The sequence below is a fragment of the Saccostrea echinata genome, unplaced genomic scaffold (genome assembly GCF_033153115.1).
Source record: "Saccostrea echinata isolate AGI-Se365-2 ecotype Australia unplaced genomic scaffold, CSIRO_AGI_Sech_v1 ptg000001l, whole genome shotgun sequence".
In the NCBI taxonomy this organism is placed as follows: Eukaryota; Metazoa; Mollusca; class Bivalvia; order Ostreida; family Ostreidae; genus Saccostrea; species Saccostrea echinata.
Window position 1 is genome coordinate 22,099,717 of NW_026889750.1, and position 25,208 is coordinate 22,124,924.

Sequence of the window (25,208 nt, forward strand, 5' to 3'; positions counted from 1 at the left end):
AAAATATTTTGTTTGACATTTGCCGCGATAACGTATGATTTGGTGGTTTTCCTTTCTCGGACCCCAATACACAAAACGTCAACATTTGTAATTTTAATTCTGTTAAATTCGCCTGAAAAGCAGATTAAAATCTTAACGATTATTGGTTTGGATTATTTTATCAGAAAGTTATGATAATTTGATTTTAAAAATTGCTTTTACCTCGTATTCATTATAATTTGTAAATGCTACAGTGTAGGCACGTGCCGTTTTAGAATTCATGTGGTACAAATAAACAGATCAAAGATTGCTCCAGTTCGTACGACCCTTGATTTTCCGGCAGATTCTAATTACATTAGTTTTGTATGAGGAGAGAATATTTCCGTTTCTCAAACTGCTTACGTCAACTTTTTACCTTATTTCTTAATGATATATTGGGTAAATTTGAATGAAAAAGCACACGTTTTTCAGCCGTAATGTCGCTTTAATGTTTCACCAAAAATGTCACAAAATATCGAATCCTTAAATTAAAGCAGGCGGAGATCCAGGAATTTTTTTTCAGGGGGGTCCACCCCAATCAAGAAAAAAAAAAATTCCAACCCAAAAATTTCTTGACAAGAACCCCCCCCCCCTAAATTCCCTTCCCAAATGTAATAAATCCAGAAATTTCTTGACAAACAAAAAAAACAAATAAAACACCCCCCCCCCCGTAAAATTCATTTACAAAACGTGAAAAAAAAATTATTTCGTGGTGGTGACACCCCCCACCCAAACAGATCCGCGCATGGTTCAAGTAATCAAAAGCTTTTTGGTCTTAATTAAATCGAAAAGTAAACAGTAAAAGAAATATAAATGGTGTTAAAACGTTTCTTTTTTTTTTTGTCTGATGCATGTATTCCTTTTTGCAATGTAAAGTGTTGAGAAGCATCGCTCTGTGTTCGTTTGTTTGTTTTTTATTGTTTAACGTCCCTCTCTCGAGTTTTTCACTCATATGGAGTTGCCGGTGGAGAGCTGCAAATTTTGAAATAAACTACGCACTCAGGGCAATTGGGCAGTTAGGGGTCTTTTTCGTGCCAGCACCTACTGCGACACGGGACCTCGGTTTATACGGTTTCATCCGAAGGACCGGTCTCCACGTCCCACAGTGGGATTCGAACCCGCGACGTAAGGATCAACTCTTTACTCCACGACTCTAGAGCGAACGCTCTTACCACTGCGCTACGCGGGCGACCTCTGTGTTCGTAACTTAACTGGTTATAAAGGTACTCTTTCTCTCTCTAGAAATCAATTCATAATTATCAAGTAAGTGTATAATACCTACAATGTATACTGAACTTCAAATCTGGCAATCTTTTTATGCCGGACCACTAACTAATAAATGGCTGCTTACCATAGAAGTTCACTTCCGACATTCAATCTTAGTGTGTCATCTCCCATGGGAGCTGACAAAAATAAAAAGCAACTGCTCCTTCGCCAACCCTCGGCACTTCAAAGTGAAAGTTGTGGATCTTTCTGATGAGACTTTAAATACCGAGATTCCGTGTCCAGGCAGACGTTGGAACGATAAAAGTCCCTCTTTGCTAAATGGTCCGCGTGTCGAGTTTATTTTTGACCTCAGTAATAAAGGATGTCTTCTTTAGGAGTCTTGACATACAGTTTCATTGTAAAATCTGAAGACTTTTTAAGGTATCGTCTAGTAAAGAAAGTGTTACACACAAACAGAAAATATGAATTTTGAACTTGAGCCCTTTCCTTTTGACCTCAAAGTCTATAAGGGATCGTCCTGTCATAAGGATTTTTGATATCAAATTTTATTAAAGAAAGATCAAAGAAAACTAAACATCATCTGGAAAATGTTATTTGTAATGTATGAATTTTTTACCTCGACCTTTGTCCTCAAAATCAAAAGGGTTTTTCTTTCGGCCATAATGAGTTGTGATATAAAATTTTATTGCAAAACGTCTCGAGACATCGTATGGAAACGAAGGTGTTACAGAAATACCGACAGACAGACCCAAAATAATATACCCCACTTTTAATGAAAGCGGGGGACAATTACACGAATTCAAAAATCAGATGCTGGCTTTATATCCAGATATGACGCAAAAATGTATTTCTTTAGAAAACTTTTTGGTTTTCTGCATTAAAAAACATGTAGTTTTATTCTCACCCTGAAATTTTGGACCAAATAAATACTTCTTTTACAGCATGGCAATATGCACAATGTCCAAAGAGAAGTGTGCAATCTGGAATTTGCTCTCCGCCTTACTGGAAGTGCGGTTGGTGGGGAAAATGCATTCCCATCAGCAAATATTACGGAGTTTGCTGCAAGAGCGTGCACCGTGAGTGTTGTGTTATTTACCTATTTTTTCCTATACCTTTTTTCCCTTAAATTTTGTTTCTCTTACATACAGATACCTTAACAAAAAACGAATTTTCGGAAACGATCGTGACTCGGAATTCTTTGTATGAACATTGTCACCCTTTCTACTTGTACTGGTCAGAAACCAGAAGAGCTTATTATGCAGTAGTAGGGTGTCGGTTGTCCGTCCGACTGTCTGTAAACGTTTTTTTGTCTTAAAATGCTTCTCCTACAGCTTTGGTCCGAATTCAATATAATTTAGTACACATGTAAACTACACAAGTGTATCGGTTTTTGATTTAAGTGAAGGGTGTTGGCATGATTACTAACAATAAAATTTCTTTGAAATTTTCAGTCCGATTTCAATATAATGTGTTACACATGTAGACTATACTAAGATACATAATTCTCTTTCTCTCTCTCTTTTTTTTTTTTTAATTTCGACGAATGGTGTTGCCATGCTTCCTAAAATTAGAAATTTCTATGAAATTAATTCAAAAAGCTACTCCTCCTGCAGTTTTCATCTGATTACAATATAACTTGGTGCACGTATAGATTACACCAAGATACATTATTCTTTATATCGGTGTTTGATTTCTGTGAAGGGTGTTGTCACGGTTACTCGAAATAATTAGACTTCACTATGATACATTATTCTATTCATCGGTTTTTGATTTCGATGAACGGTGTTGTCATGGAGACTTTCTGTGAAATTCTTTCAAAATGCAGGTCCTACAGTTTCAGTCCGATTTCAATTTTACGTTTAGATGCACTAGATACACTAAGATACATAGTTCTGTGTATCTGTTTTGTTATTTTCGATGGACAGTGTTGCCATGGTTACTTAAGATAACAATTTCTATGAAAATCCTTCAAAACACTACTTCTCCTTTCTATATATCTTTTTCTTTCCATTTCTGAATTTTCTCACCCTATCAGTATTTTTGATGAACTTTTCTCGGAAAAAAAAATTTCCCACCTACCTAGCGACCCATTTTTTTTAACCCTGAGTCGGGAGAGGACAAACATTATTTTAAATCAGGTACACAAGTTAACAACACTAAGAAACATAATCCTGTAAATCGGGTTTTAGCTCTAGTGGTCAGAGACTAGTGTCTTTTTTTTTTACTTGTATACGACTAAAAACAATTCTACTTTTGCAATTTTCGCTTATTCTTTATGGTAATTAAGTTATTTCCACCCTCCTGTGATGTCATATAAAATGGTTTCCCTGACATTTACAATTCAAATATAATTATAAAGTAACAAATATTTTGGAACTTTCAGCATCAGAATTGTGTATTTGAACTAGTTTTTAGATAATTTTCAAAATACTGCTTACTATAAATATACGCTTTTTTATGTTGACATATACTTCTGTTTATTTATATCTTGTATCTTAAAAAAATATCATATGGCAACCTATAGATTGTTTTTGCAATTTTTTTTTATTAATTTAAACTGCATTCAGTGAAAATAAATGCAGTTTTTCTACTTTGAACAGATGGAATTTTGACGGTGGAAATACCTTATAATTAAAATTAAATGTTATCACAAATAAGGAAATTTCAATTTTGTAATTTTGTTTATTCTCTAAAAATTATAAGTTGGAGAAATATTTCAACTTTGTGAATTTAAGTCAAAGTCGTAAATTCTTTTGATTGATTGTTGTTTAACGTCCCTCTCAAGAATTTCACACTCATATGGACACGCCACCACTTGCCGGTGGAGGGCTACAAATGTTGACCTATACTCGGCACTGAGGGCCATTGAGCAGTGAGGGATCTTTTTCGTGCCAGCGCCTACTGTGACACGGGACCTCGGTTTATACGGTCTCATCCGAAGGACCGGTCTCCACGTCCCGCAGTGGGATTCGAACCCGCGACGTAAAGATCAACTCCTTACTCCGCGACTCTAGAGCAGACGCTCCAACCACTGCGCCACGCGACGTAAATTCTTTTGAAAAACAGGGCCCAGATGTAGACTATACTAAGACATATAATTCTGTGTGTCCTTTTTTTTTTTAAATTTTGATGAATGATGTTGCCATTGTTATTAAAAATATAAATTTCCGTGAAATACTTTCAAAATACTACTTGGCACACAAGTAGACTACACAGAGATGGATAATCGATCTGTATATTGGGTTTTATATTTCGATGAACGTTGACATGGTTACTAAAAATATACATTTCTATGAAATACTTTTGAAACGCTACTCCTTCTATAGTGTTGGTCTGATTTCGATAACAATTTGCACACAGGAAGACTTCACTGCATAACTTTCTAAACATGTTTTTGAATTTAATGAATGGTGTTGCCATGGTTACTTGAAATAAAATTTTCCTTGAAATAGTTTTTAAAAAAAAAACAAAAAACTTTTCCTCTTACAGTTTTGGTCTGATTTTGATGTAACTTGACATACACATAGACTACACTATGATACATAATTATATTTATCTGTTTTTGATTTCAATGAACGATGTTGCCAAGGTTCCTAAAATAAAAAAAAAATCTGTGTAATACTTTCAAAACGCTACTCCTCTATCAATTTTGGGCTGATTTTAACATAACATGTCACACAAGTATACTACACTATACATAATTCTACATACATGTATCTCTCTTTGATTTCGATGAATGATGTTGCCATGGTAATTCGAAGTAGAAATTTCTGTGAAATACTTTCAAAATGCTACTCCTCGTACAGTTTTGGTCTGATTTAAGTGCAACATTTCTCTTCCTTTGCTTTAATAACAAACCAGTAGAGCTACAGTCTCATCAGAGACGTTGGATGATTTTATTGAACGGTGTTTCTATGGAGAATTAAGGTATTCCATCCCTAATAGCAAGAGATTCAATGAAAATGAATACATAACAGATGTGCAGGGGTCGAATACTCGGTTGTTTGTTGTTTAACGACCATATTTTTTTTACCTAATAAATGATCCGATATGATTTATCATGGTAGCATTTTGAAGGTGTTATGAAATAAACATGCTCCACCAAAGGAATTTACAAAAATTTAATTATTGTCCAATTTATTGCACCTTAAATTTTACATTGACGTCTATGGACAGCGCATATTTTATTAAGATATTGTAAAAAGTCATGTGAATTTCATACAAATCTCTTGGTAAAAATATGCATAAACTCTCTTTTTATTAAAATATGAAATAAAATAAATCATTTACCACAGATATTTTGACAAAATCAAAATTTTCTTCTTTTCTTAAAGGGCAGATAACTCTTCAAAAACTTTTCAGGTGCAAAATGATCAGCTTCTCATTTGTTCAGTCATGTGAAATTGGTTCATTTCACTTTCATCGTTATCTAGCAATGCATTTTTAACTAGTTTAAAATGATTCAAAATCCCTTCGTTATACATTGAATACCTTATATTAACGTCCATTTCGAGGATTTTCCACTTATATTGAGACGACACCACTTGCAGGTGAAGAGCTGCAAATTTTGACCTATATTCAGCACTCGGGGCCATTGAGCAGTGGAACCCGATACGTAATTGAATACGCAGTATATTTAGACATAATTCTCATTTATTGATATTATTTGGATTTTTATTTTTAAAAAATTGCTTATCCCCCTAGACTTTAATGCAATCTTTGTTGATTAATTATTAACACTGTGCCGGATAAATTTGCCACTTCCAAAGTGGCAAATTGGCGCCCGCCAAAGTCCTAGTTTACATAAAATCCATATATACCATGAGATAGACCATCACTTAAAGAGTTCAAAACTATTCTTTGTTACAGGTGAATCTCACCTGTCAGGTGAGATAATCACCTTTGAAAAGAAAATTCCCATGGGAAAAATAGAGTTCCTATAGGAAAATTCAAATTCTTGAGGGATATTATCAAAATCCTACAGCATTCGATCATTTCCTGCAGCATATTTCAGAATTCCTGCAGGAAATTAATTTACTATGGGAGAATTTAATTTCCTGTAGGAATGTTATTTCCTATAGGAGAAAGAAAAAATCCCTTAGGAAAGATGTTTCCGTTCATGTTAAGCTTAAGTTATGTAGTTGATATCATTTTGTTGAAATCAAAAAATAATTTATGTTATCAAATAAAGGTACGTTCCTCTCACTTTCAATCAACAGCCTGAACATAAGACATTTATATTCTTGAGTCCTGATTAACATACTAAAATCATTTACTTTAAAATAACAAGAGGCCCAAGGGCCTTAACGGTCACCTGAGTTAAATACACTGATAGATGAAGCAATGTGCCCTAAAGCAAGAGAAGTAGGAAGATCAGGATCAACAAAATAATTAGTCTAGTATTCAGTATCAACTCATAAATTAAGTTCTAATCTGTCCCACACTGAACACTATCACCATGCAGACTATTGACAAACTATTAGTGCTTCTGTACTATTTTTAAACCCATATTAAGACCTCTAGCATTGACCTCTCTTATGGTCTTTGAAGAACTTTTAATAAGATAAGTTATTTTTGTCTCATTTTTATTTATCTATTACTTACACGTCTACCTGATTATTAAAACTGAGAAAGTACTTTTTTAATTATACGATAAACATTCTTGCATAATTATCTTATTCTTTTAACCTTTCAAATACATTATTTACAGTGATTAATTATCAAAGGTGAATGGAAAAGGGGAATAACTTCTCTCAGTAGAATACAAATTAATAGAGATCTGCCCAGGACCAGAATACTTATACAAATGGTCCAGATGTTTAAAAATCTGGTAGAAATACACTTACTCATATCATTTAAACTTTTACTCAGTTTGCTTCCGATATGCCCAGAAGCAGAGAAGAATTTCACAGGTACAATGCATTTTCACTACAGATTCAACAAAGCCTTACCCTAACACCAGAACCCAAGACCAAGGGTCAAGAAATTTACAAAATTGGAAGAGTTACCCTCATCATCATAACTATGGACTTCAAAGAATTAACACTTTTCCACTATATTATCAAAATGCCCCCCCCCCCCCTCTTTATGCCAGAACCCCTGACCCTAGGACCACAAGATTTAAAAATTCTGTTCAAAGCTCCCATTTTCATCATAGCTAAGCAATTTATTTATCAGCTCAACACTAAGGAGCAGACAGGATTAATTAATTATTAATTAATAGAATTAATGCTTTTTCACTATATAATCAATAGAGCCCTCCCCCCTCCTCCTCAAGAACTCCAAAAACTGAGGCCATATATTTAAAAATTTTGGAAGAGGCATCCTTGTCTATCATAATCATGCACTTAGTTTGTTTAAATAATCTCCAGTAGCAGAGAAGAAGATTTTCAAAGAATCAATGCATTTTCACTACATAATCAATAGAGCCCCACCCTAACACCAGAACCCCTGACCCTGGGGCCATGAAATTCACTATTTTTGAAAAGGCATCCTTATGCATCATAACCATGCACTTAGTTTGTTTAAATAGTCTCCAGTAGCAGAGAAGAAGATTTTCAAAGAATCAATGCATTTTCACTATATAATCTATAGAGCCACGCCCTAACACCAGAACCCCTGACCCTGGGGCCATGAATTTCACAATTTTGAAAGAGGCACTCTTGCTCATCATAACTATGTACTTAGTTCCTTTCTTTAATACCCAGGAGCAGAGAAGAAGACTTTCAAAGAATTAAAGCATTTTCACTATATAATCAATAGAGCCCCACCCTAACACCAGAACCCCTGACCCAGGGGCCATGAATTTCACAATTTTGGAAGAGGCCCACCTCCTCATCATAACTATGTACTTAGTTTATCACCTTAATACCCAGGAGCAGAGGAGAAGATTTTCAAAGAAATAATGCATTTTCACTATATAGTTGATAGAGCCCCATCCTAACACCAGAACCCCTGACCCTGGGGCCATGAATTTCATAATTTTGGAAAAGGTACTCTTGCTCATTATAACTATGTACTTAGTTACTTTATTAAATATCCAGAAGCAGAAAAGAAGATTTTCAATGAATTAATGCATTTTCACTATATAATCAATAGAGTCCCGCCCTAACACCAGAACCCCTGACCCTGGGGCCATGAATTTCACAATTTTGAAAGAGGCACTTTTGCTCATCATACCTATGTACTTAGTTCTTTTAATTAATACCCGGGAGCAGAGAAGATTTTCAAAGAATTAATGCATTTTCACTATATAATCTATAGAGCTCCGCCCTAACACCAGAACCCCTGACCCTTGGGCCATGAATTTCACAATTTTGGAAGAGGCACTCTTGCTCATCAAAACTATGTACTTAGTAACTTTATTTAATACCCAGGAGCAGAGAAGAAGATTTTCAAAGAATTAATTCATTTTCACTATATAATCTATAGAGCCACGCCCTAACACCAGAACCCCTGACCCTGGGGCCATGAATTTCACAATTTTGGAAGAGGCACTCTTGCTCATCATAACTATGTACTTAGTAACTTTATTTTATACCCAGGAGCAGAGAAGAAGATTTTCAAAGAATTAATGCACTTTCACTATATGATCTATATAGCCCCACCCTGGGGCCAGAACCCCTGACCCTGGGGCCATGAATTTCACAATTTTGGTAGAGGGCTCAATGCTTATTACAATGATACCAACAGTTTGACTGCTTGATGTCCAGGAGTAAAGAAGATTTTTAAAGATTGCATTATTTTTGGTGGTTTTAGCCCCACCCCTCAGGCCCCAGGGGGGCAGGGACCATGAAATTCACAATTTTTGTTCCCCTTAACCTATAGATGCTATATACCATATTTGGTTGAAATTGGTTGAGCGGTTCTAGAGAAGAAGTTAAAAATGTTCAAAAGTTAACGCACGACGGACGACGACGGACAAAAACAGATAGCAATAGGTCACCTGAGTGACTCAGGTGACCTAAAATACTTTTAATATCTCAAACTTTTTAATTCATGAAATACTTCCCATTCCCCTTGAATCCCCCTCTCAAAAGATTATCTAGACCCCTGGATCCACCACAAAATTCTCTGGATCTATATATGTTTGAATATTTTTTTCTTCAAATTAAATCAATACATATGTGATTAGATGAAGTTCTTCTTCCTTTGGAAGCTCTGTTACATAATAAATCTTATATACATTTTAAATATTAAATACATTAAATCTTTCATATATAAATTTTTGCCAAAAAAGTTTTTGCAATCGCAATTTCTAGGGGCCAGTGTTTTTTCGAGCTTGCCGGAAAGGCCCGAGTTTTAACTTTTAGTGTACACTTTCATCCAAGTCAGTAGAGCGCTTTAAACTAAGAGACGAAAACTACCAGAGATGACAGAATGGAAAGCAAGAAATATTTGGTTTACAAGGGTTAATTCATGCAAGTTTTAAATCATTCTGTTTGATTTAGCATGTGTGAATTACTCCATTAACATCACCAGCATGTCAATTCTGCTGTCATCATAGACTGAAGCGACTTTTGTTTAAATGTAAGTATTAGCAGGAGGCTGATTGCTTGCAAGCTGAAACAGAAAGTAGACAAAAATAACCTGAAACGGTCAATGAGGACATTTTTGCTAGTGATAATTGTAAGATTTATTTCTGCAATTGTACAAGTAAACCAATAGATATTTGGAGGATATTTACAAGCCACTGTTTATAGTTTGTGGACCTTGAACATTCCAACTTCATAAATTGGTGCATTATGCTTGTACATGTACTTGTCAAGTGTTGATTGAATTTTGGAAGAGAAGACAACACATTACATGTAGACTCAATCTTTTATTAAAAAAAAAATATACTAATTAAAAATGTTATGTGGTGGATGGAAAGGAAGGAGATGTAATGAAATTTATTCTTCTTATTTTTCTTTCTCCCCAAGGGAGGTCGAAACATTGGATTTGGCATGTTTGTTGATTTTTCCACCAGTTTTGTCTGTGTGTTTGTCTGTCAGGACTTGTTTTTCAGCCATAACTCTCCAATCCTTGATAGGAATGAAGTCGAAATGAAGTCAAATTGTAGTACATGTACGTTGCTGATTATGATATATACATTTAGTTGTGTAGTGTCATTGATATTGACCCAACATCATATTTTAGACAAAGGTCAAGGTCATTGAGATAAAATTTATATTGACTATAACACTTAAAACCTTGAAGCCTTGACTGAAATTGTCTCAAACTTGAGCAAATGGTTTCATGAAGTATTAGACATGTAATGGTCTTGCTCTATGTCATATATCAAGTCAAGTACATCTGCTGATGCTCTGAAAAAAGTGATATTTCCTTCTCTTTTTTTTTGGAAATTTTACTACATCAATTCATCTTTGATTATGAGAATTAAGGTTATATGCTTCAGAATAGCATCAATGATGGAAATTCAATTTTCATAAATGTTATTTAGTTTTTGGTTTAGTACAGAAAAACGTGTGATGGTGAAACAAATCAATTTTCGAGATAGTGGAAAGATACTTTTGTTTTCTTTACTAATTAAAAAATGAATGAACAGACACATACACACACATTCATACACACACACATGAGAGGAGAATACAGTTCATACAACATTATCAAAATGGGTATAAGAAGGCACACAGAAAAGAAAATCATATGGACAGGGAGTAATATTGTAAATTCCTAAGGGATTTTTTTTTCAATATTATCAATCTGAGAAGTAAAATAACACATATTAAAAATCCCATAGGAGTAATTTAAAAATTCCTAAGGGAATTTTTATCCTAAGGGAAATTATTTTCCTAAGGGAGAAAAAAAATCCCTTAGGAGAATTTTTTTTCCCTGTAGGACTTTTTTTTCCTCCTACAGGATTTTTCTTTCTCGTAAAGGAAGGTAAATTCCCCTAGGAAAAAAAATTCTCCCTTGGTAAATTAATTTCCTGCAGGAATTCTGAAATATCCTACAGGAAATGATCGAATCCCATAGGATTTTCATATATCCCTCAGGAATTTTAATTTTCCTACAGGAACTTTATTTTTCCCATAGGAATTTTCTTTTTAAAGGTGATTATCTCACCTGACAGTTGAGATTCACCTGTAACAAAGGTAGTTTTGAACTCTGTAAGTGATGGTCTACCTCATGGTATATATGGATTTTATGTAAACAAAGAGTTTAGCGGGCGCCGATTTGCCACTTTGGAAGTGGCAGATTTATCCGGCACAGTGTTTATTGCTTAGTTAATTACAATTTTGAAACTTTCTTTTGGTAAATGCTTTTCTACTGTAAAATGCTTTAAATTAATATTAGAGTATTATGTACCTGATGGACATTTAAGGATAGAGAATGTACTCCTATTCGGGATGGAAAACCTTAAAATAGAACTTTCTGTGAAATTCTTTCAAAATGCTAGTCTTACAGTTTCAGTCCGATTTCAAAATAAATTGTCACACAAGTAGACTATATACTACGTTTAGATACACAATTATGTATATCCGATTTTGATTTTGTCACGTGTTTCCATGGTTATTAAAAATTGAAAGAGCAATATATGATAAGTGTCTCAGATGGCCTCTTAAACTGAATATTTTAATTTTACTTTATATATAGCTTTACTTTGCACAGCTATACACGTGACCTTTATTCGTAATTTTCAATTTGATCAAAATGCCATTAATTTAGAAATATGACATCATTAAGAAATACATTTAGGAATGCATGCAGGGATACAGACAAAGTGATATGACCCTTAAATTTATTACAACCTGTCTCTTCTAGTAAAGCTCTTCTGTGTAAAATCTGAAAATGTTACGCTGAAAACCAAGACCGAATGTCACAACAAAAGTCAAGGAAATACAATCAAACAGACAGAGACCAAATAATATAATATAAAATCTTTAGGTGCCATGCTCCTGTAAAAGTGAAGTATTTCTGTACAAAAGTTTGCAAAAAATACGTTGAAAACTTTAAGATATCGTGTCATGGAAATACATTCAAACACAGGCCAAGCCAGACAGACTGTGATGAACCAAGAATCTATGATTAACACAGTCTGTTTAAAAAAGGTAGATTATTAACATTTGCGCTCATTATATCAACTTATGTAGAAAATACTGTTGGTGACAACACCGCATAAAATACAGAATCGTCGAGCTCCACTGTCAAAATTTTGAAAGATGAAAATTCACAGGTAGATTGAGTGCTTACAGTATTTGACGATAATTGCAGGCTGTATAAATGATCATGAAATGAATCTATTGTCCGAGTTGTGCCATCTGATTTATTTCGATCGGTTCATGACGCCAGACATTTTGGACTGGTGTACAATAACCGGGGGTGGGGGTTCTAGGTAGAAGCTTTTGCTGCGGACAGTGTGTTAACTTCCAAATCCCAGGTTTCCACTACCTCCCCTCTTCTTTACACCTATCATCACTCTCTTCATGATCCTGCTCATAACCTTCATTAGAAGTTTTCTCCTACCCTGTTTTACTTACATTTCAATCAAAGTAATAATAGATGTATATTTTATGTATAATATGTAATTTTACATATCTAGGTATGATCCTGCATCCATAGGCAGTGATTTTTGGGGCCGAAATTCGGCCCCAGTCCCAATTGAAAATATGCCTGACAGGTATTTTCCCAAAATGTATTGGAAGTTTTCCCAAAGAAAAACTTACAAAATATGTGATTAAATTCAGTTTGTTTATTGCAAGTTTCTCAGTGAGGATCAAGCTGGTTTTGTTGTTCAGCCATGTTGGATTTCTTCGTAATTAGATAATTCATATCACTATTGTTCTTGATATAAGTAATTAGATAATTCATACCAAGAATAGTCTTGATTTGTTATAAAAATTGTTTGTTAAAGTAATACAATGACAAAAACAAAGTTTTTTGACAATGCTTTTTATGTGACTGGGTTTTCTTGGAAATTCCCAATTTAGCCTAATTGACGCTGAAATTCCCAATTCTGAGGGCCCCAGCCCCCAGTCCCAAAGTACTGAAAAAAAAAACACTGATAGGTAATTTGAATTGTATCCCACACAGTAATTGTATCCTACCAGCAGACAATCACTTTGCTTTCAAACTGCCATTTAATTGGATTACCTTTTAAAAAATACTCAACGATTCCCATAATGGTCATATTGTCATATCAAACAGTGAAGATTTACTGCAATCATCTGGAAGTAGATATAAAGAATAAAATCAAATTAAGTTCCATAATACTCACATTTTTTTCATTAATCATTTTGTGATATCCCATATGTAATTGTGGATCAGGGTTCAGTTAGTTGGGCATCCTTCAATAAAATGAATTTGAATAGGCCTATTAATATTAAAGGGAAAGAAATATTCACTTAACTCATAACAAGAGAACAGCATATCTTAACAGATGAAGACCACTCAATATTCTGTTTCATTAAAATTTTGTAGAAAGTAATGAAGGAAAATGTAATTTAAACATCGTTATTTTGTACAGAATCATACCCCTGCAGAAGTTATATCATTTAACTGCAAACAGAAAGCAATAATTACCTTTGGCCATCTTGATCCATTTGGATTCCTCATCCAATTTTTTGCTTGATAAACTAGCAGCATAATCATTTCATATGGTACATGCATAAGCTTCTTCAAATTGTCAGCAGTTGATGCCCGTATCATTTCCATAAGTATTTCTTGCAGAACAATATCTGTACTGTAAAATCGCTAATTTTCGTAGGGGGTTAGTTTAAGTTGTTTACAAAATCCGAGGCCCCGTGTTAGGGCAGGCGTTAGCACGATAAAGATCCCTCACTGCTCAATGGCCCTGAGTGCCGAGTAAAGGTCAAAATTTGAAGTCCTTCACCGGTATATGGTGACGTCTCTATACGAGTGAAAAATTCTCGAATGGGACGTTAAACAACATACAATTAATCATGACCCCAGAGTCAGGGGTTCTAGTGCTAGGGTGGAACTCTGTTGAATACATAGTGAAAATGTATTATTTCTTAAAAAATCTTCTCTGCTCCTGGGAATTAAGCAAAGAACCTAAATGCATAGTTATGATAAGGAAGATTGCCTCTTCTAAAATTGTGAATTTCATGGCCCATGGTCAGGGGCTCTAGTGTTAGGGCGGGGCTGTAATGATTATACAGTAAAAATGCATTAATTCTTTGAAAAATTTCTTCTCTCCCTCTGAATATATAGAAGATAAACTAGGTGCATGGTTACTATTGATCAAGGGTGCCTCTTCCAAAATTGTGAATTTCATGGCACCTGGCTCAAGGGTTCCAGTGTCAGGGCGGGGCTTTATTGATCATATAGTTAAAATGTATAAATTCTTTAACCCTTTCGACGCCGAATACGGTTACGTCTGTAACGTCATGAATGCCATACTATGACGTCAATCTAGACGTAAAGTAATTGCTTCAGAAAAACAAAAAAATGTCAAATTGATCATGAAACGAGCACCTGTATAACAAAGGTAATAGGATGTTCATTGTTTTCGTGGAAAATGCAAAAATGCATGTTATATAGTTATGCTATATTCATTCCAATAATTTTTTAATCGGCGTAAAGTAAATTTAGCAAATATTTGGCGTAGGAAGCAAATTGAAAGGGGGGGGGGGGCTAATTGAAAGAGAAAGAAATTTCAAATCTGAAAATAAACTTGACAAGCAATAAATAAATAAATTAATTAATTAATTAAATAAATTGGAAAATTGTCTATTGTTCAAACCCAAAAATCCTATTTAGGGGGGGGGGGGGGGCGGGGTTAGGATCGAACTTCAGTGCCAATTTTTTTTTCAAACAGTACCACTTAGCCTTCGATCTTTGACTGCACTGAAACGTTACTGTTAAAAGTGGGGGGGGGGGGGCTAAATCCACACCCCAATGTTCAATGCCTATATTATGGCTATCTTTGAAAAAGGGGGGAGGGCTAAGCTGCCATCCCCCGGGTCCGCCTATGTATTCCTGTAGCTAGCATACACAAGAAAAGTCTTTAGAAACTTTATAATATTTTTCAATTAATATATTGATATTCTGATAAATGTTATAAATGTATGTTACACATATTTGTAATAAAGAACGAGGGCGCTTTTGATTGGCATTCGGCAGGAATCTGGGCGCACTTGAAAAGTGAAAAATTCATTGACCTGTTACATGAAATTTTAGCATTCTTTTGATGTATCGGGTTCCTGTGAAATAGGAAAGGGAAATATTTTCCCGATATTTTATTTTGATTTGCTAAAAAAGAATTTGAAAATTGGCTAGATGAGTCATTTGATACAAAATGTTACATTTTCAAACACGTTTTTCTAAGAATTTGCTACCTCTGGGTCATCTCTCCATGATTTTGAAACGTTATTTGTATGCATTTTAATGCAAAGAAACTAACAAACATTTGTAAAAAATGGAGAGAAGACCCAGAGACGATAAAAAATGAACTTTTTCCAAAAAAATTCTGATGTGTAAATGCGGTGCTTCATTGTCGCTTTAAAAACCATAAAGTGTGTGTAGTGGTGATAGCTCAGTAGTATGCGTTACCCGTACAGTGCAATGTAAAAGAAATATTTTTGGTTCGATCCTCGCATAGAGCGTTAATATTTTTTTTTAGTACAAACAATCAGTTCGTTTGTCTGTTTAATTTTATGTACTGATTTATTTTTAAATAGATACATTCTGGTTCTGTTGCACCGAAAGCGAAAGCAATTCTTCCAACCTACTGATACTTAGTTATATACATGTAATTGCATTTAACTATACGCTATAGGTGTTTATTATTTATGTCAAGCGTTACTAAGTTTTACATGTAGTAATCATTAAGATAAGTGGACTGATATATTAATTTGACAAAGTATTTCAAGGTAAATGTAACATTTTTCCATGTGCGTAACTTTGTAGAATATGTCCAGCTGTGGTCAGCCGACCAGATCGTAGACATTTAAACTATAAATGTTTCGTACGCTTTATTCCTGCAGATCACACGCCAGTAATTAATTGATCATTTGATTGATTTTTAAAGATAAACGATTACAATATATGTAGTGTTTAAGTTGTTAAAAACATTTATAAAATATGACGAACTGATATTTACCGAACATAACAGATATCTTATCTGTAAACTAAATAAGTGCGTAACTTTTGATTGACAGAGATTGTTTAATAATTAACTTAACTAATGTATTTGATTTAACCACAGTCAGCAAAGTTACTCAATGTGTTCAGGTGAATTGCTATAATACTGTCTATTTTTAAGGAACATAAGAAAATGTACCTCCAAATTTCATTCATTTAAGTAACATTTCAGTTAGGACAGCTTTATGACAGACGCCAGCCCTGCTATAAGTAGGTTTAATTCATCCGTAATAAGAATATAACTAGTATTAATTGTAACGGGGACCGTTACAGATGTTCCCCAAACGCTCCCCAACTTCCTTTTGGTGTCTTATTCCCTGTAAGCTTCATTAAATAAGGCAATCAAGTATATTGGGTTTTTTTTACGCATTACACACGCGCGCACAGGCATGCATGTACAAAATGACCATGTCAACTTGTCTACACTTTTAATACATCTTTATATTCAAATTTCATTAAAAGAAAAAAAAAATCGGCTATATTAAGTATATCTGTCATTTTACGCATTGCATGCGCGCGCACGTGCATGCATGTCCACGATGACCGTGTCATCTCGTCAACACTATAAATATATCTACATATTTCGGGTATCAATTCATTTCATCAAAAAGTATAAAAAGTTACAGCTATATCAAGTATATTGGTCATTTTAGCATTGCATGCGCGCGCACGTGCATGCCTATGCATGTTGACAATGTCGTCTTGTCTACATTTATAATATGTCTATATATTCTGAGTATCAAAGCATAACATCAGAAAATGTAAAAGTTATGGCTATATCAAGTATATTGGTGATTTTACTCATTGCACGCGCACGCACGTGCATGCAAATGCATGCATGTGTGCGCTGATCATGTCATCTCGTCTACACTTCTAATATATACTTATATTCTGAGTTTCAAAGCAATTCATCTAAAAATATACAAGTTAAGTCTATATCATTCGTATAGGTTATTTCAATCATTGCGCATGCGCACACGTGCATGAATGTGCATTTTGACCATGTCGTCTTGTCTACACTATTAATATATCCTGATATCCTGAGTATCAAAGCATTTCATCAAAAGAGTTGAAAGTTATGGCTATATCAAGTATATTTGTCATTTTACTCATTGCACGCGCACGCACGTGCACACACGTGCATGCATGTGTGCGCTGATCAAGTCTTCTTGTCTACACTTCTAATATATATTTATATTCTGAGTGTCAAAGCAAATCATCAAAAAATGTACAAGTTAAGTCTATATCAATTGTATTGGTTATTTTAATCAATGCGCATGCGCGCACGTGCATGCATGTGCATTCTGACCATGTCATCTTGTCTACACTATTAATATATTCTTATATTCTGAGTATCAAAGTATTTCATCAAAAGATATAAAAGTTATGGCAATATCAAGTATATTGGTCATTTTACTCATTGCACGCGCACGCACGTGCATGCACGTGCGTGCAAAATGACCTTCGTTCCGCAAATCTACATTACATTCCTATTAACCCTAAAAAGGTTTCAACTCAATCGGATGTATAGTTTCGGAGATCACTCACGGACAAAAAAGTACCCAGGAAGAAAAATAATAATAACTAGACTCTTGTTGCCATGGCAACAAAAAAGTCTTCCGTTCTTCTAAATCTGTAAGAATTTGCTTTTTTCTGTGTAAAAAACATACATATCATATTTACTGTGAAAGAAAAAAATAACTGGAAAAAAGTCCTTTCAGTACTTAAGGTACTTTGATTTTCATTATCAATCTTGTATAATACATTTGGCACCTATAAGAGATATACGTATATCATTAGCAATTTTAAAAAAAAATGTTTGCAATCATTTCTAAGACAAACAAACAGACGAACGAACACCGTACTATCATAAACTTCACTGTGTGTATGTTTTGGCATAATTGTGATGGTGTTATAAAAAAATATAATGAATTAATTTAGTATCACATTAAACGTAAAGTCACTGAGTTTTGTAAAGTTATAATATCAAGATTTGACAACATACCTATAAGACAAATTATTCAATTACAGTAATTCTTCAGCAATCGATTGATTGATTGATTGATTGATTATACGTATGTTGTTTAACGTCCCTCTCCAGAATTTTTCACTCACATGGAGACGCCACCACTCGCCGGTGGAGACTGTAAATTTTTGTCCTATACTTTGGCATTTATCGCAATTAAGCAGTGGGGAATCTTTTTTATGCAAGCATCTTCTGCGACAAGGGACCTCGATTTATACGATCTCATCCAAAGGACCGGTCTCCACGTCCCACAGTCGAAGTTCATAATACCGAGATATTTTATTTTTTATTTTATTCTATTTTTTTCACAAGTTTGTTGCAGCAGATTTACTTAAAGATCATACTTCAAGATCATTTCGAACTCAGGCTACTTAATTGCAGTGCATACAGCGTCAAGTGATTTTGATTGACAGGTCAACACACGTGCACTTCGTGTGATACTTTTTAAGCTGAAGAATATACAGGATGTGCCCATGACTGACTATGAAATCAGAAAACATCTAATAAAGAATGGGTGTGACCGATAAAGAACTAATTTTTGGTCTGGATCGGGATTAAGAGGGAATCTCTCCTCTCTCTCAGACATGTAAATTGAACATTTCATAATTATAAAATATGAAATTCTGTATGCATGTAAATGGTAATGTTATTCACATGTTCCAGATTTAAATCTAAAACGAATATATAATTCAAATTCAAGACGGGGGGGGGGGGGGGGGAGGGGGGCTTCAAAGGAATTAGATAATTTTATGAATTACAAGGAAAAGTACGGACGTCAGTTGCATGTACATGATTATATATCATTGCATAAAATTGTGTTCATTCAGATATACTTATCCCACATATCAACAAACTTGTACAATTTTTTATCATGTTTTTTTTTTTTTTTCAAAAGAAACATATAGCGTACCATTATTTCACACACTCTTTAACTCTTTGAGTATTTCACAAGAATCCAAGAATCGCCTTTTCACATCTTTTATAATTCCTTGGGTATATAGAGTATAGATCATGTGTCAATAATAATTTAACCTTTTATCAAATATATATGTAATAACCAAATCTAATCTATAGATTGATTTTCTTTCTTTTCAGTGGCAGATATCAATTTATTTATAAAGGCTTTAAAACAGTACTGTATTACAATTTTCTATCGCTTAATTCCTTTTTGAGTGTATGTAATATTTTTTAATATCGAAAGTAAAACTCGGAAATCGGGATAATTTCGCATTCAGATCATAGAGAATAATAAATCGTCTGCATTATAGAAGGCTTATAACTATCGTATTCTGAACTTAATATACGAAATAGATAAAACTGCATGCCTGTCCATCACTATAAATGTATATTCAGTGCTTATAATATATTTACTTGAATTAGCTACCTAGCATATATATATATTAATTTTTTTAGATAAATTCATGTGTAAATTAACTAACTGTCAATACAGACTTACACTACACTGGCAACCTCAAACTTTACATGCACTGGAAGCGGTAACCAACGTCTTCTTAAATTTTGAAGAGTGAATATAGAACGTCTAAATATTTTGATATGGAGAGTGTATATGTCTGTAACGTCATCGATACTATTTCCGCCTTTATCTCGAAAGTTCTATTCTCACTTACAAGTCAGAGTTATCTTTCTTTGCCCATTGTCTACACACTAGGTAAATAGGGAAAATGAGGGTACCGAAAATCTGCAAAATGTGGAATCTGATTTCAAAACAAATTATATATTTAGTATTTGTAGAATAACCTCTGTTATACATAATAATATCTTGAAAAAATATTAAAAAACAAAAAAGTTGAAAATTGACCAAACACAAGTTCACTTCCGGTTCGGACAGGAAGTACCGGAAACACACGAAAACAACTTCGAAACAAAGACAATGTCATGATCTAATACTCCTGTAAATTTCACATCTTTACCTCAAACCGTTTCCGAGAAAAATTCCGGACAAAAGTCCATTTAAAAATTGGAAATTCGACCGTAACTTCGGACCGGAAGTGAATTTTTCAAAAAACGGAATTTTATACAAACTTCATATATTAGCCTACTATCATGTGAAAAATTGTGAAAATCTATCCAACCATCTCTGAGTAATCGCGCTCACAAAATTTGGGAGGAATAATAATAATAATAATAATAATAATAATAAAAAGAAACAATACAATCACTATAAGTCTTCCGTTGTGAACGGAAGACTTAATAATAATAATAATAATAATAAGAAACAGAGTAAAAACAATATGATCCCAAACTTCGTTTGGGGAACATAAATATAGATAATAAATAATTTTCGCTCTCTCTCTCTCTCTCTCTCTCGCACACACACACCACACTTAGATTAAACACAAGGCAGTTTTATTGTGAGTAGAGTAATAGTTCGTCATATCTGTGTTCCAATTACTCCTCAAAATTGATCCTCGTGTGAAATTTCCTAAAGCATCCTTCTACACAGAGTCCGACCCTGCAGTCCTCACACCAACACTGAATTCTTGTTTTCCTGAATCCGCCTCTATGTCCCGCGCAAACAGCACATCTCTTACGCTTACCATCTGGTATTTTGGACGGAAAGTGCCTCTCAGACAATCTTGCCAAGGTTCTGTGCTGGACTGGTATTATACGCAGCTCTCTGTTCCTGCTACCTTGTCGAAAACCCCCAATAAGTTCTTGACAAAGCTGCTGGTGAACTTCAGATGGTCCATTTTGTGTTGTACAATGAAGGAATCTCGATAGCAAATATAGGCATTTACTACAAGGATATTTTAAGATAAAAACATTTCGACATCATGAAAATATTCTACAACAATTTACATTCCGAACAGCTTTAATAAAATATGTTTTGTATGCATGGAAGTGCAAGTCAAAACATATACCTGCTGCGGTTACAAGAGAGTGAAATAGGAGTTTTCTCCACATCTTTAAACTCTTGAACTGTGGCTCAAATTGGAGAATAAGTTGATCTCCGAGATCATCGACCCCTCCCATCATAAGATTGTAGGTGTCTATAATGGCAGGGATAGAAACTTCACGACCCTTTCCATTTGTTGTTTGTATCTGCCTATAAATATGTAACACTTTTAAACTTTACTCCTCCTACAGTTTTGACATCTTTTTAAATATTTTAATAAATTTAGAATAAAAGTGTACTACATGTACCTACTTTTATAAACAAGTGAATTACATGTATCAATTTTTGATGAGAAGCGATAACATGATAAACTTAACAAGGTGTAAAATTCTTTCAAAATGTAACTAGCCATAGTTTTCGTTTGATTTCAATAACATTTGAATTTATATAAAAAATTCTGAATTTTAAGAGGTAAAAGTAATGTAAAAACTATTACAAACCTAGGAGAAAATTTTCTTCATCAGTATTTAATTTCAATACAAACAACAGAGCTACAGTCTCATCAGATACATTAGATTTAGTTACCTCGCGGAACTAGTAGTGGTCAACAAAGATACAACTCTCCTGTCTGCCCACTGAACAGCCATTACTCCAGCACGTGTTTTAACGTTAACATCTCCTTGCGTTCTTAAAACAGGAAGGCATATCCTTTCGAGATTTGATCACTGTTGTGCTGTGAGTTTGCTTGTCCAAGAGATCATATACCAGTTTGGGGCTGGTGAAAAAACTGTCGAAAGTGACATGATGCTCTTTATAGAAATGTGGTTCCATCAAGTCCATTACTGCCTGATAGCCCTACAACATATACGAGTTTGGGTGATTTTTTATGGGGGGGGGGTGTAAATTCCTCAAGGCACCTTCCTTTTGCTTGTAAATGGTTCTCTGGCTGGCTGCACTCACCCTTTTTGGTAAAAAATGCTATGTGTCTGAATGTAATTAATATACTCTCTAACTTGTAAAAATGCGGTCTGCCTAAAAATTCTTTGAGTTAATTTTTTAATCCTAATGTATTCAAAGTATTTAATAAATTGACAAATAAAAATTTGCTGCTGTTTGTTTGATTCCTCGAAATAAAATCCCAGTATAGCAAAATATACAAAGAATACAAAAGACGCGGAACAGAGTTTTTCTACCTGTCGTTATTTTTTAATCGCAGAAAAGACATTTCAAATCTTCATAAGCCTATGTAAATCGATTGGCGGAAAAGCAGTTTCAAGTTCTCGCGGAAAAGCCTACTAAAGTACTCACGGAAAAGCATGCTGCTTGGGTTTTGAAAAAAATTACAGAAAAGCGAAAAGCAGGACCACCCGCACAAGATCAGCACGCGACTCAACAAACAAACAGCCAGTAATACTTGTAGGATCACTGCATTGGAAATATAAATGAAATATCGTGTCAAATACTTTCGTAACAGTTACAACTATTATTATTCTGTCAAAAGCACTTACTTGTCCGTTCGGACTGCGTCGCTCATTTCTCCTGTCTTTATAAACGTTTAGGTGATGAGTGTATCCAGAAGTGGAGTCTGATAGCACCCAAAGTTTGATCCCCCATCTGTGTGATTTGAGATGTATTGCTTGAGTTGATGCCTTCCTTTAAACCCTATTATTCTTTCATCTACGCAAACATCCCGGTTAAGCCTTTATTTGAAAAAAAAATGAAAATCTTAACAGGATAAAATACAAGTGTCAACAGGAAGCTCTCATTTGTAAGTTTTACTGAATTCTCTAAAAGAAAATTTAAAAAAAAAAAAAAAACATCTGACATAAAAGTGGGGGATAACTGAAAAAGTCATTTTGATTCAAGACAATCACATGACTGTGTTCAACATTAAAAATTTGTCGTTCAAATTTTTATATATGTTTATTCACCAATCAACGGCCCCCAGGAAGCATATACAATTGTTTCACATTTAAATAATATTGAAATATCATAATATGTTAGAATTTTAATCATTTCTACCAGAGGCACAAATGGAAGATGTACAATACCACAAGTAAGATACTCGTGAAAATGCCAGTTTTGTAACATATCCGCAATTGTCTGAAACTGGTTCAATAATATTTAGTGAAAAACCTACATATAGAAAATTATAACAATAATAGCAGCACAGCAGAAAGAGGCTGGATACAGAGATATATGTAAGAAAATTCTGTTCACATTAATTTATAACTTCAATTTGCTTATTCTACTCGTGATAAAAAAAAAAAGATTTATGCTATATACATGTACATGTAGTATAATGAAAACATACTTGTAATTTCGGGTGAAGGTTTCGTTCAAAATTTCAATAATTGGTGAAATTTTGTGTAGAGGGTCATAACCAATATCACCAGGTTCTGCTGCAATAGCATTGTCATTGCAATGAAGAAACTCCAGTATGGCTTGAAAACGATTTCTAGCCATAATTTTGGAAAAATTAGGAGTTTCCATTGACCTCGCACGTGTGTTACTTTCCCAGTAGGATTCATAAGTTGGTTTTTTCACTACTCCCATGCTCAACACGATGCCCAAAAAAGCCCACATCTCATCTCGAGTTACAGGACACCAATCACGAAACCTGGAATGCGGTCCTAAAATCATGGGGGGCCAACTTCTCCTTGATAGCTTCTGATCTGCGTATCGATTAGTCTCCCTCACAAGAATATCTACAATGTCGTATTGTTCATACTGGAGAAATTTTGTGAAATACTCCAAAGCTGACATGCCAGGATAAAAACTGACGGGTCCTGTTTCCTCCCTGAAATCAGGGTCAAGCATGATAAAAGAGTTAGGATCCACTACATTAAACCTCGGACCTCGAAATGTAGTAAATTCTTCATTATCTTCATCATCATCGGAATCAACTATGTCCGAATCTAGGTCAGAAGTTATGTCGGAATGGTGCGCCATACTTTACTCTGTTTATTACAACATTAGCGTACTCACTCCTAAACTGACGTCATAATTCAACGTCAACGTAAGAAAATATTAAGACCAGTACATATACAAAAATAAAGTCCTATACTTGTGTTAAAATATAGATATTAATGTGTTTAATTACACGTAAGATAAATGGTTAATAAAAGAAAAAGTAAAACATTTATTGAAAAGCGACATTTTTGTCGGTTTGTCGTTGACACAGTAAACGACATTTATGTCGCTTTGGCGTCGAAAGGGTTAAAAATCGTCTTCTTTCCCCCTGTGAAGAAGATAAATTAGGTGCATGGTTATGTTGATTAAGGGTGCCTCTTCCAAAATTGAGAAATTTGTGGCCCCAGGGTGAGGGGTTCTGCGGGAAGGGGGCTCTGTTGATTATATGGTGAAGTGCATTGCCCCAGGGTCAGGGGTTCATGTTTGGGGGGTCAGTTTAATATATAGTGGAAACGCATTGTCCCCGGGGTATTTAACAGAAAAACTAATTGCATGGTTATGACGAGCAAGGAAATCTTATCAAAGAAGTTGAAATTCAAAACCCCGGGGTCAGGGATTTTGGTGTTAGGGTAGGTTCTTTGAATATATAGTACATGTAGAAATGCATTTTTTTTTTTTTTTGAAAATCTTCTTCTCTGCCCATTGTTATTAAGGGAACATACTATGTGCATGGAAAGAGGGCCTCTTCCGAAATTGTGTGTATCTTGGCCCCTGGGTCAGGGGCTTAGGTATTAGGATGGGGCTATATTGAATTTATAGTGAAAATGGTTTATTTCCTTGAAAATCTTCTTAACTTAAAAGGTCAATTTAATAACGAATTATACAAGAAATTTTACAATATTTAAAACAAAAGTATTTTCATAGTTTTTAATGGTCAGGTGGCAAATTTCAATAATAGATAAATGAAAATGGTACAAAAATACTACATCTTTGTACAGTAAATAATCTTTAAAGACCAAGAGAGGCCAATGCAAAGAGGTATGAAATGTGTTAACTAAT